This window comes from Xenopus laevis, chromosome 7L (assembly GCF_017654675.1).
Source record: "Xenopus laevis strain J_2021 chromosome 7L, Xenopus_laevis_v10.1, whole genome shotgun sequence".
Classification (NCBI taxonomy): Eukaryota; Metazoa; Chordata; class Amphibia; order Anura; family Pipidae; genus Xenopus; species Xenopus laevis.
This window is the reverse complement of record NC_054383.1, coordinates 3,202,561-3,214,828: the sequence shown is the minus strand read 5'-3', so window position 1 is coordinate 3,214,828 and position 12,268 is coordinate 3,202,561. Positions and strand designations below refer to the sequence as shown.

Below are 12,268 nucleotides of genomic sequence, written 5' to 3'. Positions count from 1 at the left end.
AAAAGGGACATTGGATTAACTATGAAATGCCAATAAATCTACATCAAAGACAAGTTCATTTCATGGAAAGGCGGATTTCTGATTGGTGGCTAAACTAGGAGCGGGTTATTATCACAAGTGGCACAAACTGACCCGAGCCCTAGGGTGGAAGCAAAGAGAAAATACATACATATATTTTCTGGGGGTGCTGCCGTATTCATTTACTTCCAATGGAGAATAACTCAATAACTCATTTCCAAATAAGCGGATTTTCCAGGCGTTTCGGCACAAACGTCCCAGTAAAATCTCCCAAGGAAGCCATTGGAACATCAATCTCCATCCTGCGTCGGACACACTGCAGATTTATCTCTTTAATCTGCAATTGTTGTTGGATTTAAACCTTAGCGGGGATCTGGGGGGGACGCTGGTGTGTTTAGTTACAGAGAAGGCGGACGTATAAATGCCAGGGAACACCGGTGAGAAATTACTGTGCCGGGTGAAATATAATTCTAATTTAACTGCTTAAAGATAAATGAGCGTGAAACAACAGCCATTATATTACGTTTGTATTCGGTACCAAGCTGGACTCATTGGTCACATGGGGCAGAGAAGAACAGATTTACAGAGACACCACCAAGTGTAGAAAATGCTGTGTTTCTGCTGTTTGGTGAGCTTTATATTACTATATTTAAAAAACTATTTATTATGTGACCTTAATATAATACATTTCTAAATGAAAAGAAGAAAACAGAAAGGTGATTTAGACAAGCTGTTTGTTGACAGTGTCTTGAGATCTACTGATCACCAGCTAAAGGTCTACTGGTACATCCCAATCTACCTTTTGGCCACCCCCTGCTAAAAATCTTCCAACTTATTTATCAAGAAGTGAACAGAAAGTGAAAAAGCACAAGAATGGATCCCAAACAAGGCTTCCTTGCATTCTGCTAAAACTAATCTGGCACCCATAGTTGAACCCTTTTTTTCTATGCATCTGGCACCCATATTTTTGCCCTTGGCACCCACAGTCATGCCCTCTTCCCAGATACAGACAGACATGCTCCTTTTCCTGCTTGGGAGGGAGTATCTGGAACCCACAGACGTACCATTTTTCCTGGAAGGAATGGAGTATCTGGAACCCACATCAGTACCATTTTTCCTGCTAGGAATGGAGTATTTGGAACCCACAGCTTTGCATTCTCCCTGCTAGGAATTGTGCATCTGACACCTACAGACAGACATGCCTTTTTTCCTGCTAGGAATGGAGTGTCTGGCACCCACAGCCGTGCCTTTTCCCTACTAGGAATTGAGTATCTGGCACCCATATCCATGCACTCTTCCCTACTAGAAGTTTTGCACCTGGCAACTACAGGTGTGCCCTTTTCCTAGCTAGGAATTATGCATCTGGCACCCACAGCTGTGCCCTTTTCCTGGCTAGGAATTGTGCATCTGGCACCTAGAGCTGTGCCCTTTTCCTGGCTAGGAATTGTGCATCTGGCACCTAGAGCTGTGCCCTTTTCCTAGCTAGGAATTGTGCATCTGGCACCTAGAGCTGTGCCCTTTTCCTAGCTAGGAATTGTGCATCTGGCACCTAGAGCTGTGCCCTTTTCCTAGCTAGGAATTATGCATCTGGCACCCAAAGATGTGCCAATTTCCTTTCTGGGAATTGTGCATCTACCACGCCATTTTCCCTGCTGGGAAATGAGTAGCTGGCACCTATAGCCGTGCCCTTGGCTCTGCTAGAAATTATGCATCTGGCAGCCACAGCCGTGTCCTTCTAAAGCTAAGAATTTAGTATCTGGCACCCATGGCCATGTCCCTTTCCAGGGGTAAACGTTCAGAGGAAGCAGAGCCTACAGCTGCAGTGGGGTCCATGAGGTATAGGGGCCCCATTAGGCCCTAATTCAGGCATGTCCAAAGTCAGGCGCGGGGGCCAAATTCGGCCTGTTTTCAAATTTACCTCCATCATGAAATTAATAATGTAGGCCGCTAGCACCGTGCAATCAGGAGTGGCCTAGCCATAGCAGTAATATTTGGGCACATTAGTGAAATGATCTGTCACTTGGTCTATACTGCTGCCTGTGGGCTGAAGTGTTAGTAATAGACACATACTGGCACTGAGTGTCACTCTCACATACTTCTTTAGGGCTGAATGTGCAATAGACGCACTGACGTGCCAGTACAGTGAACTAAAGAAGTATGGGGTCACTACGTTCCAGTATGTGTCTATTACAAACACCTTCAGCTCACAGACAGCAGTATAGACCAAGTGGCAGATCATTTCACTAATGTGCCCAAATATTACTGCTACGGCTATGCCGTTCCTTGTTTAAATGAGTTAAATGATGTTAATGGTTCAAAGAATGTCAGGCTGAATGGTCGGCCCTCACACATTTTCACCTCACCAAATCTGGCCCTCGTTGCAAAAAGTTTGGACACCCCTGCCCTAATTCATATGTGATTTCAATAAACACTGGTGAAACAGGTCAACCTCTAGACATTTTAGGGGCTTGAAAAATTATTTGCTGTGGGGCCCAGTAATATCTAGTTACACCACTGGCCCTTTCCTTGCTAGGAATTTTTGTATCTGGCACCCACAGCCACCTCCTTCTCCCAACTAGGAATTGAATAAATAGCACCCATAGATGTGCTCTTTTCCAAGAGAGAAATTTTGTATCTGGCACCCACATCTGTGCCCTCTTCCAGCTAGGAATTGTTCCTCTATCACAACAGCCGTGCCCTTATCTCTGCTGGCACCTACAGTCATGTACTCATTCCTGCTGTAAATTGTGCATCTGGCACTCACAGCTGTACCCTTCTTCTAGCTAAGAATTGAGTATCTGGCACCCATAGCCATGTCATTTTCCTTGCAAGGCGTTTTATATCTGGTACCTACAGACAGACATGCCCTTTTTCGCTGCTAGAAATTTAGTTTCTGGCACCCACAGACGTGCCCTCTCCCATTTAGGAATAATGCATCTGGCACCCACAGCTGTGCCGTTTTCCTTAATAATAATAATTATGCATCTGGCACCCACAGCCATGCCCCTTTACCCAACTAGTATTTGAGTAACTAGGCCTCGCACCCATATCCGTGCCATTTCCCAGAAAAGAATTTTGAATCTGGCACCCAATGTGGTTCCCTTTACCTGCAAGGAATTGCACATCTAAAGCCCCCAAAGCCTTACTCTTTTCCCTGGTATGAAATACGTTTGCTGGATATTATCTTGGTAAATAACCAAACCATGAAGGAAACTGGCACATCTAATCTTGGGTGCATCATCCGTTGCCATAATAGAAGAGATAAAGCTGGATGTATCAACCCCTTCAATAACAGAAGACTCATCCGTCTTATATTTGGTGTATCCCCCTCTCATGATAGCGGTTATTATTTTGGGTTTATCACTCTGGGCAAAGATAGGAGGGAGGTACAGAGACGGGCCAGTATTTTGGTTGTTTATTCACCTTTCGTGGGATTAATCTGAGAGCTGAAATGGGACAAAGGGCATTAGCAGGAATGAGACCTAAATCTGCACATAGTTGTGAATGTGAAATATTACAGCATGGGTTTAGGGGCCACAGTTAGGGCCACATATGACTAGAATACGAGACATTAATAATCCATCATTACTGTGCAGAACAATGTTTCTCCAGCACCATTGGTTCCCTAATAAACACACTGAGCTGGATTTGTACAAATCAGAGGGTTTGGGGTCCCAGGGAAGGGTGCAAATATCTTGGCTCAGTAATAAAGATGGCCAGTGAAATCCACAGAAGGGACCCAATTCCCAGTGATTCTCCTCGATACAAAATAAGATTAGCGCAGGAGGCAGAGCCATATAAAGCCATTAGAACAAGCTGTTGTGTAGATAAGAAAGCTGCACAGACGGGAGATGTAATCAGTCTTTGGATGCCGATGTTATTTGTCCGTCTGGCAACTCTTCTGAGCAGCGTGAAAAAATGAGAAATACGATACAAAAATCCATTACTTTTTCTTCTGCAGCTTATTGAGTAAGAGCGGGCTGGTCGGGAAGGCAAAGAGCCCAACAGATGGCTTGGGCCATGAAGGGGCCACAGTGTAATGATAAATACTAGAAATCAGAAATTGGCGGCAAGGCAAGAAATATAGTGTATTCCTGTGTGTGCTCTTTCTTTCTTGCTGGTTTATTTTCCGAAGGCTAAAATCCCTCATTTTATATGTAAGGTTATTTATTATAATTCATCCCCATAAATAGACAGTACAGTATGAGGGTATAGCTTATTGTGTGCCCAGAACATTCCTTCTCTGTATATTTGTATTTATACATATGGGAGGAGGTGCCATATTGGTTCCCTTAGACAGTACAGTATGAGGGTATAGCTTATTGTGTGCCCAGAACATTCCTTCTCTGTATATTTGTATTTATACATATGGGAGGAGGTGCCATATTGATTCCCTTAGACAGTACAGTATGAGGGTATAGCTTATTGTGTGCCCAGAACATTCCTTCTCTGTATATTTGTATTTATACATATGGAAGGAGGTGCCATATTGATTCCCTTAGACAGTACAGTATGAGGGTATAGCTTATTGTGTGCCCAGAACATTCCTTCTCTGTATATTTGTATTTATACATATGGGAGGAGGAGGTGCCATATTGATTCCCTTAGACAGTACAGTATGAGGGTATAGCTTATTGTGTGCCCAGAACATTCCTTCTCTGTATATTTGTATTTATACATATGGGAGGAGGAGGTGCCATATTGATTCCCTTAGACAGTACAGTATGAGGGTATAGCTTATTGTGTGCCCAGAACATTCCTTCTCTGTATATTTGTATTTATACATATGGGAGGAGGGAGGTGCCATATTGATTCCCTTAGACAGTACAGTATGAGGGTATAGCTTATTGTGTGCCCAGAACATTCCTTCTCTGTATATTAGTATTTATACATATGGGAGGAAGCTGCCATATTGGTTTCTATTACTTAGAGGAGAAGAGTAAAGGAGACTCAGTTAGGGGTAAGAACTAGGGGGTATAGCCATTTGCTCTCCTAGATACCCCTGGAAGTCCAGCATAAAGATCATTTAAGGTGAGATTTGGGGAAATGTGTCATTTCTGCCCTTGCTGTTCGTGGAACTATGGCTAAATAACTGATACACCGATACCCCCTATATCTGTAACCATTTAATTGGAGGCCCTGACCAAAGGTGGGACCTTAAATAGGCCCCAAACAAATCTATACGCGCAGGATTGGGGCTGAGATGCTGCAAACTCACAGTTAATTCTATTATCCCCAAGAATTCCCACATGTTTAACACTTCTATTAGTGCAAAAAGTAAGATGCAAAAAAAAAAGGGCCCAAATGTATAACTTTGCGTTTTTCCACGTCGAATCTCATCTCCTGCTTCAACGTCCAATCCCCCAAGGAGCTCAGTCATTAAGAAACCAATTAAATGAAAGCAGATTACTGGGCTACGCAGATTATGACTTTCAATTCAATTATATTGTGAGCAATTGATTAAGGGTCCCGGATCTTATCCTTCCCTTTCTCTGTGAACTTGTAGAATTATCTAGAACAATAGATCATGGATTATTCAGCAAATCATTATGTATCTCTGTATCAAGTCCCTTTGTCAACATGTACAGTGACACTGCTATTCCATTCACTCAATATACGTTCAAAATTACTAGTTAATTATGTTTAGTTGATTTAAAGCTCAGCAGGTGGAAACACTTTATATTTCTCCCATTATTCTTATATTCTTATAGATTCTAGCTATCTGTATAACAGAGCATTCTGTCCCAATGGCTGCACAGATCCTATCTGATCCCCATTGTAAGCAGCAGTCCTGTCCTGCTTTATGGCAGCTGAGATTCTAGCTATCTGTATAACAGAACATTCTGTCCCAGTGGCTGCACAGATCCTATCTGATCCCCATTGTAAGCAACAGTCCTGTCCTGCTTTATGGCAGCTGAGATTCTAGCTATCTGTATAACAGAACATTCTGTCCCAGTGGCTGCACAGATCCTATCTGATCCCCATTGTAAGCAACAGTCCTGCCCTGCTTTATGGCAGCTGCGATTCTAGCTATCTGTATAACAGAACATTCTGTCCCAGTGGCTGCACAGATCCTATCTGATCCCCATTGTAAGCAGCAGTCCTGTCCTGCTTTATGGCAGCTGAGATTCTAGCTATCTGTATAACAGAACATTCTGTCCCAGTGGCTGCACAGATCCTATCTGATCCCATTGTAAGCAGCAGTCCTGTCCTGCTTTATGGCAGCTGAGATTCTAGCTATCTGTATAACAGAGCATTCTGTCCCACTGGCTGCACAGATCCTATCTGATCCCATTGTAAGCAGCAGTCCTGTCCTGCTTTATGGCAGCTGAGATTCTAGCTATCTGTATAACAGAGCATTCTGTCCCAGTGGCTACACAGATCCTATCTGATCCCCATTATAAGCAGCAGTCCTGTCCTGCTTTATGGCAGCTGAGATCTGTATAACAGAACATTCTGTCCCAGTGGCTGCACAGATCCTATCTGATCCTTATTGGAAGCAGCAGGAAAAGAACAACATTTTTGCAACACACAATTTTATAAAAATGGAATATTCTAAGTAACAGAACTGCACTATTTTATTTATAAAATTTAATCTGAGGCCTGGAAGGAATATAATTTACAGCAGGACTGCTCTCTCTTTCTGCACCGTTTGCCCATTCTGCCGAGAGCAGAATAAAACAATTAGTGAGTAAGTCAGTAATGATTTTCCTATTCTCAGTACTACAGAGATATCAGCTAATTGTCACCCCAGGCTGCGCAGGACCAGTTTTATGGTTTAAGTGCTGAAAAATACATAAATGTAAATGTGTAAGAGCAGCCGCCTGGCTTTCTCCATATCAGGCTGATAACATGTCGGAGTGAGTCCCTTCTGTAACCTCCAAATTCTGTATATTCACCGGTCTGAAAAATATTGCAATTACCTACCCCCCTTCGGCTACTCCTATAGGTGCGCATTTATGGGGGCCTTACACTGGCCAGTATTTAAGATGAAAACAATTAGATTGTAAACGTAATGGGACAAGGACTAGTGGGAATGTAACAGGGAACTTAGATTGTAACCTCACTGGGGCAGGGACTAATGCCAATGTGATTCAGCACTTAGAAAGATTGTAAGCTCTACTGAGATAGGGTAGTATGAATGTAACAGGGACTTTAGATTGTAAGCTCACTGAGACAGGAACTGATGGGAAAATGATGTGGACCTTAGATTGTAAGCTCACTGGGAGAGGGACTGATGGGAAAATGATGTGGACCTTAGAATATAAGCTCACTGGGAGAGGGACTGATGGGAAAATGATATGGACCTTAGATTGTAAGCTCACTGGGAGAGGGACTGATGGGAAAATGATGTGGACCTTAGATTGTAAGCTCACTGGGAGAGGGACTGATGGGAAAATGATGTGGACCTTATATTGTAAGCTCACTGGGAGAGGGACTGATGGGAAAATGATGTGGACCTTAGATTGTAAGCTCACTGGGAGAGGGACTGATGGAAATGATGTATAATCTATGTACAAATGTGTCGGTGCTATATAAGAAGGTGTAGGGGAGTAGGGACAGACGGACGCCCTTGAGCAGAACATAAATGTATTTACACAGTGTCTGTATCTCAGTCACTCAGGGGGGCCCCCCACCTGTCACACACACATGAACTCACAGGTTATTTCATTTAACAGATGCGCTGCCAGTGGCAGAAAGATGGATAAAGTCAACTCTAATATGGGCTCACGATCCAAAAATGGGAGAATTCCTGCAGAACCTCAAAACAGCGTCTCTGCTGCTAATGGAAAACTACAACTCCCAGCATCCCCTCACATCCAACTCTGGGAATGATTAAAGCAACTAAGGGATCTCCAGTCATTGGGCTTTAGTGAGACCCCCATTAAAAGCATGAGGTTGGGGAGCTACAACTGAGAATATAAGTGGAGTTATTGAGAAGGAGGGCCCCCCATCCATGTGCCTGTAGCTCATATAAACCAAAACTCCTTCCCTGCAGATCTCACCATCAATTACGTCCCAGGTATCCGAGTGCGGGATCTGTCACAACTGCCAACACCAGTGTATCCCTTTCATCAACTGCCCCCCGAGAGTGAGACGTCTCCTCTGAAACCCGACCAGGGCATTGATTTCTGGAGTTGGGGCACCATAAAGTCTCCAGTCTGGTCTGACAGCGAAACTATCGATGAATGAGAAACACAGACACAACTTGTATCTAATGGCACTGCCACTAACTCATAGTCCTCTGTGTCCAGGGTCAGTAATAGAAACATAGAAATACAAATATACAGAGAAGGAATGTTCTGGGCACACAATAAGCTATACCCTCATACTGTACTGTCTAAGGGAATCAATATGGCACCTCCTCCTCCCATATGTATAAATACAAATATACAGAGAAGGAATGTTCTGGGCACACAATAAGCTATACCCTCATACTGTATTGTCTAAGGGAATCAATATGGCACCTCCTCCCATATGTATAAATACAAATATACAGAGAAGGAATGTTCTGGGCACACAATAAGCTATACCCTCATACTGTACTGTCTAAGGGAATCAATATGGCACCCCCTCCTCCCATATGTATAAATACAAATATACAGAGAAGGAATGTTCTGGGCACACAATAAGCTATACCCTCATACTGTACTGTCTATGGGAATCAATATGGCACCTCCTCCTCCCATATGTATAAATACAAATATACAGAGAAGGAATGTTCTGGGCACACAATAAGCTATACCCTCATACTGTACTGTCTAAGGGAATCAATATGGCACCTCCTCCTCCCATACAGGTATGTATAAATACAAATATACAGAGAAGGAATGTTCTGGGCACACAATAAGCTATACCCTCATACTGTACTGTCTAAGGGAATCAATATGGCACCTCCTCCTCCCATATGTATAAATACAAATATACAGAGAAGGAATGTTCTGGGCACACAATAAGCTATACCTTCATACTGTACTGTCTAAGGGAATCAATATGGCACCTCCCTCCTCCCATATGTATAAATACAAATATACAGAGAAGGAATGTTCTGGGCACATAATAAGCTATACCCTCATACTGTATTGTCTAAGGGAATCAATATGGCACCTCCTCCCATATGTATAAATACAAATATACAGAGAAGGAATGTTCTGGGCACACAATAAGCTATACCCTCATACTGTACTGTCTAAGGGAATCAATATGGCACCTCCTTCCATATGTATAAATACAAATATACAGAGAAGGTATGTTCTGGGCACACGCTATGCAATTCATGCTTTATTGATATCTGGCATAATTAGTACTTGATACAGTGTATTTAAGATGAGTAGTTGTAGAATACAGATTATATTATATATTTATGGCCTTACCCTGAAGTTGTAGCAAACAAAAGTGCAGAAATGAGAATGACCTGAGGCTAAAGTTGGGGATTACTACTCATGAGGTGATAAGAGAAATGATAAACTGTTGCTCAGATCCCACCCAAAAATCTAGAAAAAGGAAGATAAACCCCCTAATCTAAAGCAGGAAATTGCATTTTACCATTGGCCGAAAGAGAAGAAAAATAATCTGCTCAAGTCTGCGCCTTCCCCAACGCCGCGCCGGGGACAGAGCAACCCGGAGACGCCACAAAGTGAGATTTAAAGAAAAAAAGTACCAAATTTATATTATCTGGTTATTTGTATTAAATGACCTGTGATTCCCCTGCTCTGCACCCCCCACCCATGTGACCAGACTGGGCCAACCCTGCGTCTGCGAATCCTGTAACTTTAACCGACACCCCTACAAGCGAATATACAGAAGTGTTCCACTTTAAGAGAAAAACATAATATTTGAAAAGTGGCAGAGCCTTAAAAATATCCGCTCGGACCCCACTTTCCTATGAATGGCGCATAATTAATATCTCTGTGTCGCGAGAGAAAAACCGCCCCTCCCAGAAAATGCATTTTAAAAGAATGAAAACAACATGTAATTTCAAACCTTTTTGGCCAGAAAATGTAGCGTTTTTTCCCCCCAATGATTCTTTATTGAAAGGGGAAAATACATTAGTAGGAAGAAAATTGCATGCAATTTTCAGCTTTTTCCACAGGTTTTGTCAAATACAAACAAAAGGATGGAGAACATATCCCAATATTTGGGATTCAAAATGGTCAACTATAGAGCTGGAGGGAGAAAAACATTCATTATAAGGCCAAATAATTCACAAAATGTAGCACAGTATCACGTATATTACTTCATGTCTGTCTGTCTAGAGCAGCTACAACTCCACTGTTACTATAGGCACCATCTCTCCCTACTATACCTGCTATCCCACAGTCACACTCCCTTCCCAGAGACTATTATCCACTGTTACTATAGGCACCATCTCTCCCTACTATACCTGCTATCCCACAGTCACACTCCCTTCCCAGAGACTATTATCCCACTGTTACTATAGACACCATCTCTCCCTACTATACCTGCTATCCCACAGTCACACTCCCTTCCCAGAGACTATTATCCACTGTTACTATAGGCACCATCTCTCCCTACTATACCTGCTATCCCACAGTCACACTCCCTTCCCAGAGACTATTATCCACTGTTACTATAGGCACATCTCTCCCTACTATACCTGCTATCCCACAGTCACACTCCCTTCCCAGAGACTATTATCCACTGTTACTATAGGCACCATCTCTCCCTACTATACCTGCTATCCCACAGTCACACTCCCTTCCCAGAGACTATTATCCACTGTTACTATAGGGACCATCTCTCCCTACTATACCTGCTATCCCACAGTCACACTCCCTTCCCAGAGACTATTATCCACTGTTACTATAGGCACCATCTCTCCCTACTATACCTGCTATCCCACAGTCACACTCCCTTCCCAGAGACTATTATCCACTGTTACTATAGACACCATCTCTCCCTACTATACCTGCTATCCCACAGTCACACTCCCTTCCCAGAGACTATTATCCACTGTTACTATAGACACATCTCTCCCTACTATACCTGCTATCCCACAGTCACACTCCCTTCCCAGAGACTATTATCCCACTGTTACTATAGACACCATCTCTCCCTACTATACCTGCTATCCCACAGTCACACTCCCTTCCCAGAGACTATTATCCACTGTTACTATAGGCACCATCTCTCCCTACTATACGTGCTATCCCACAGTCACACTCCCTTCCCAGAGACTATTATCCACTGTTACTATAGACACCATCTCTCCCTACTATACCTGCTATCCCACAGTCACACTCCCTTCCCAGAGACTATTATCCACTGTTACTATAGGCACCATCTCTCCCTACTATACCTGCTATCCCACAGTCACACTCCCTTCCCAGAGACTATTATCCACTGTTACTATAGACACATCTCTCCCTACTATACCTGCTATCCCACAGTCACACTCCCTTCCCAGAGACTAGTATCCCACTGTTACTATAGACACCATCTCTCCCTACTATACCTGCTATCCCACAGTCACACTCCCTTCCCAGAGACTATTATCCACTGTTACTATAGACACATCTCTCCCTACTATACCTGCTATCCCACAGTCACACTCCCTTCCCAGAGACTATTATCCACTGTTACTATAGGCACCATCTCTCCCTACTATACCTGCTATCCCACAGTCACACTCCCTTCCCAGAGACTATTATCCACTGTTACTATAGGCACCATCTCTCCCTACTATACGTGCTATCCCACAGTCACACTCCCTTCCCAGAGACTATTATCCACTGTTACTATAGACACCATCTCTCCCTACTATACCTGCTATCCCACAGTCACACTCCCTTCCCAGAGACTATTATCCACTGTTACTATAGGCACCATCTCTCCCTACTATACCTGCTATCCCACAGTCACACTCCCTTCCCAGAGACTATTATCCACTGTTACTATAGACACATCTCTCCCTACTATACCTGCTATCCCACAGTCACACTCCCTTCCCAGAGACTAGTATCCCACTGTTACTATAGACACCATCTCTCCCTACTATACCTGCTATCCCACAGTCACACTCCCTTCCCAGAGACTATTATCCACTGTTACTATAGACACATCTCTCCCTACTATACCTGCTATCCCACAGTCACACTCCCTTCCCAGAGACTATTATCCACTGTTACTATAGGCACCATCTCTCCCTACTATACCTGCTATCCCACAGTCACACTCCCTTCCCAGAGACTATTATCCACTGTTACTATAGACACCATCTCTCCCTACT

General features: G+C 43.3%; 1 protein-coding gene across 1 annotated transcript in view; it reads right to left on the bottom strand.

Moving 5' to 3' along the window:
- LOC108695699 (attractin-like protein 1) overlaps positions 1-12,268 on the bottom strand; it is a 372,498-nt gene that overhangs the window by 273,829 nt on the left and 86,401 nt on the right. The gene's annotated exons all lie outside the window — the stretch shown is intronic.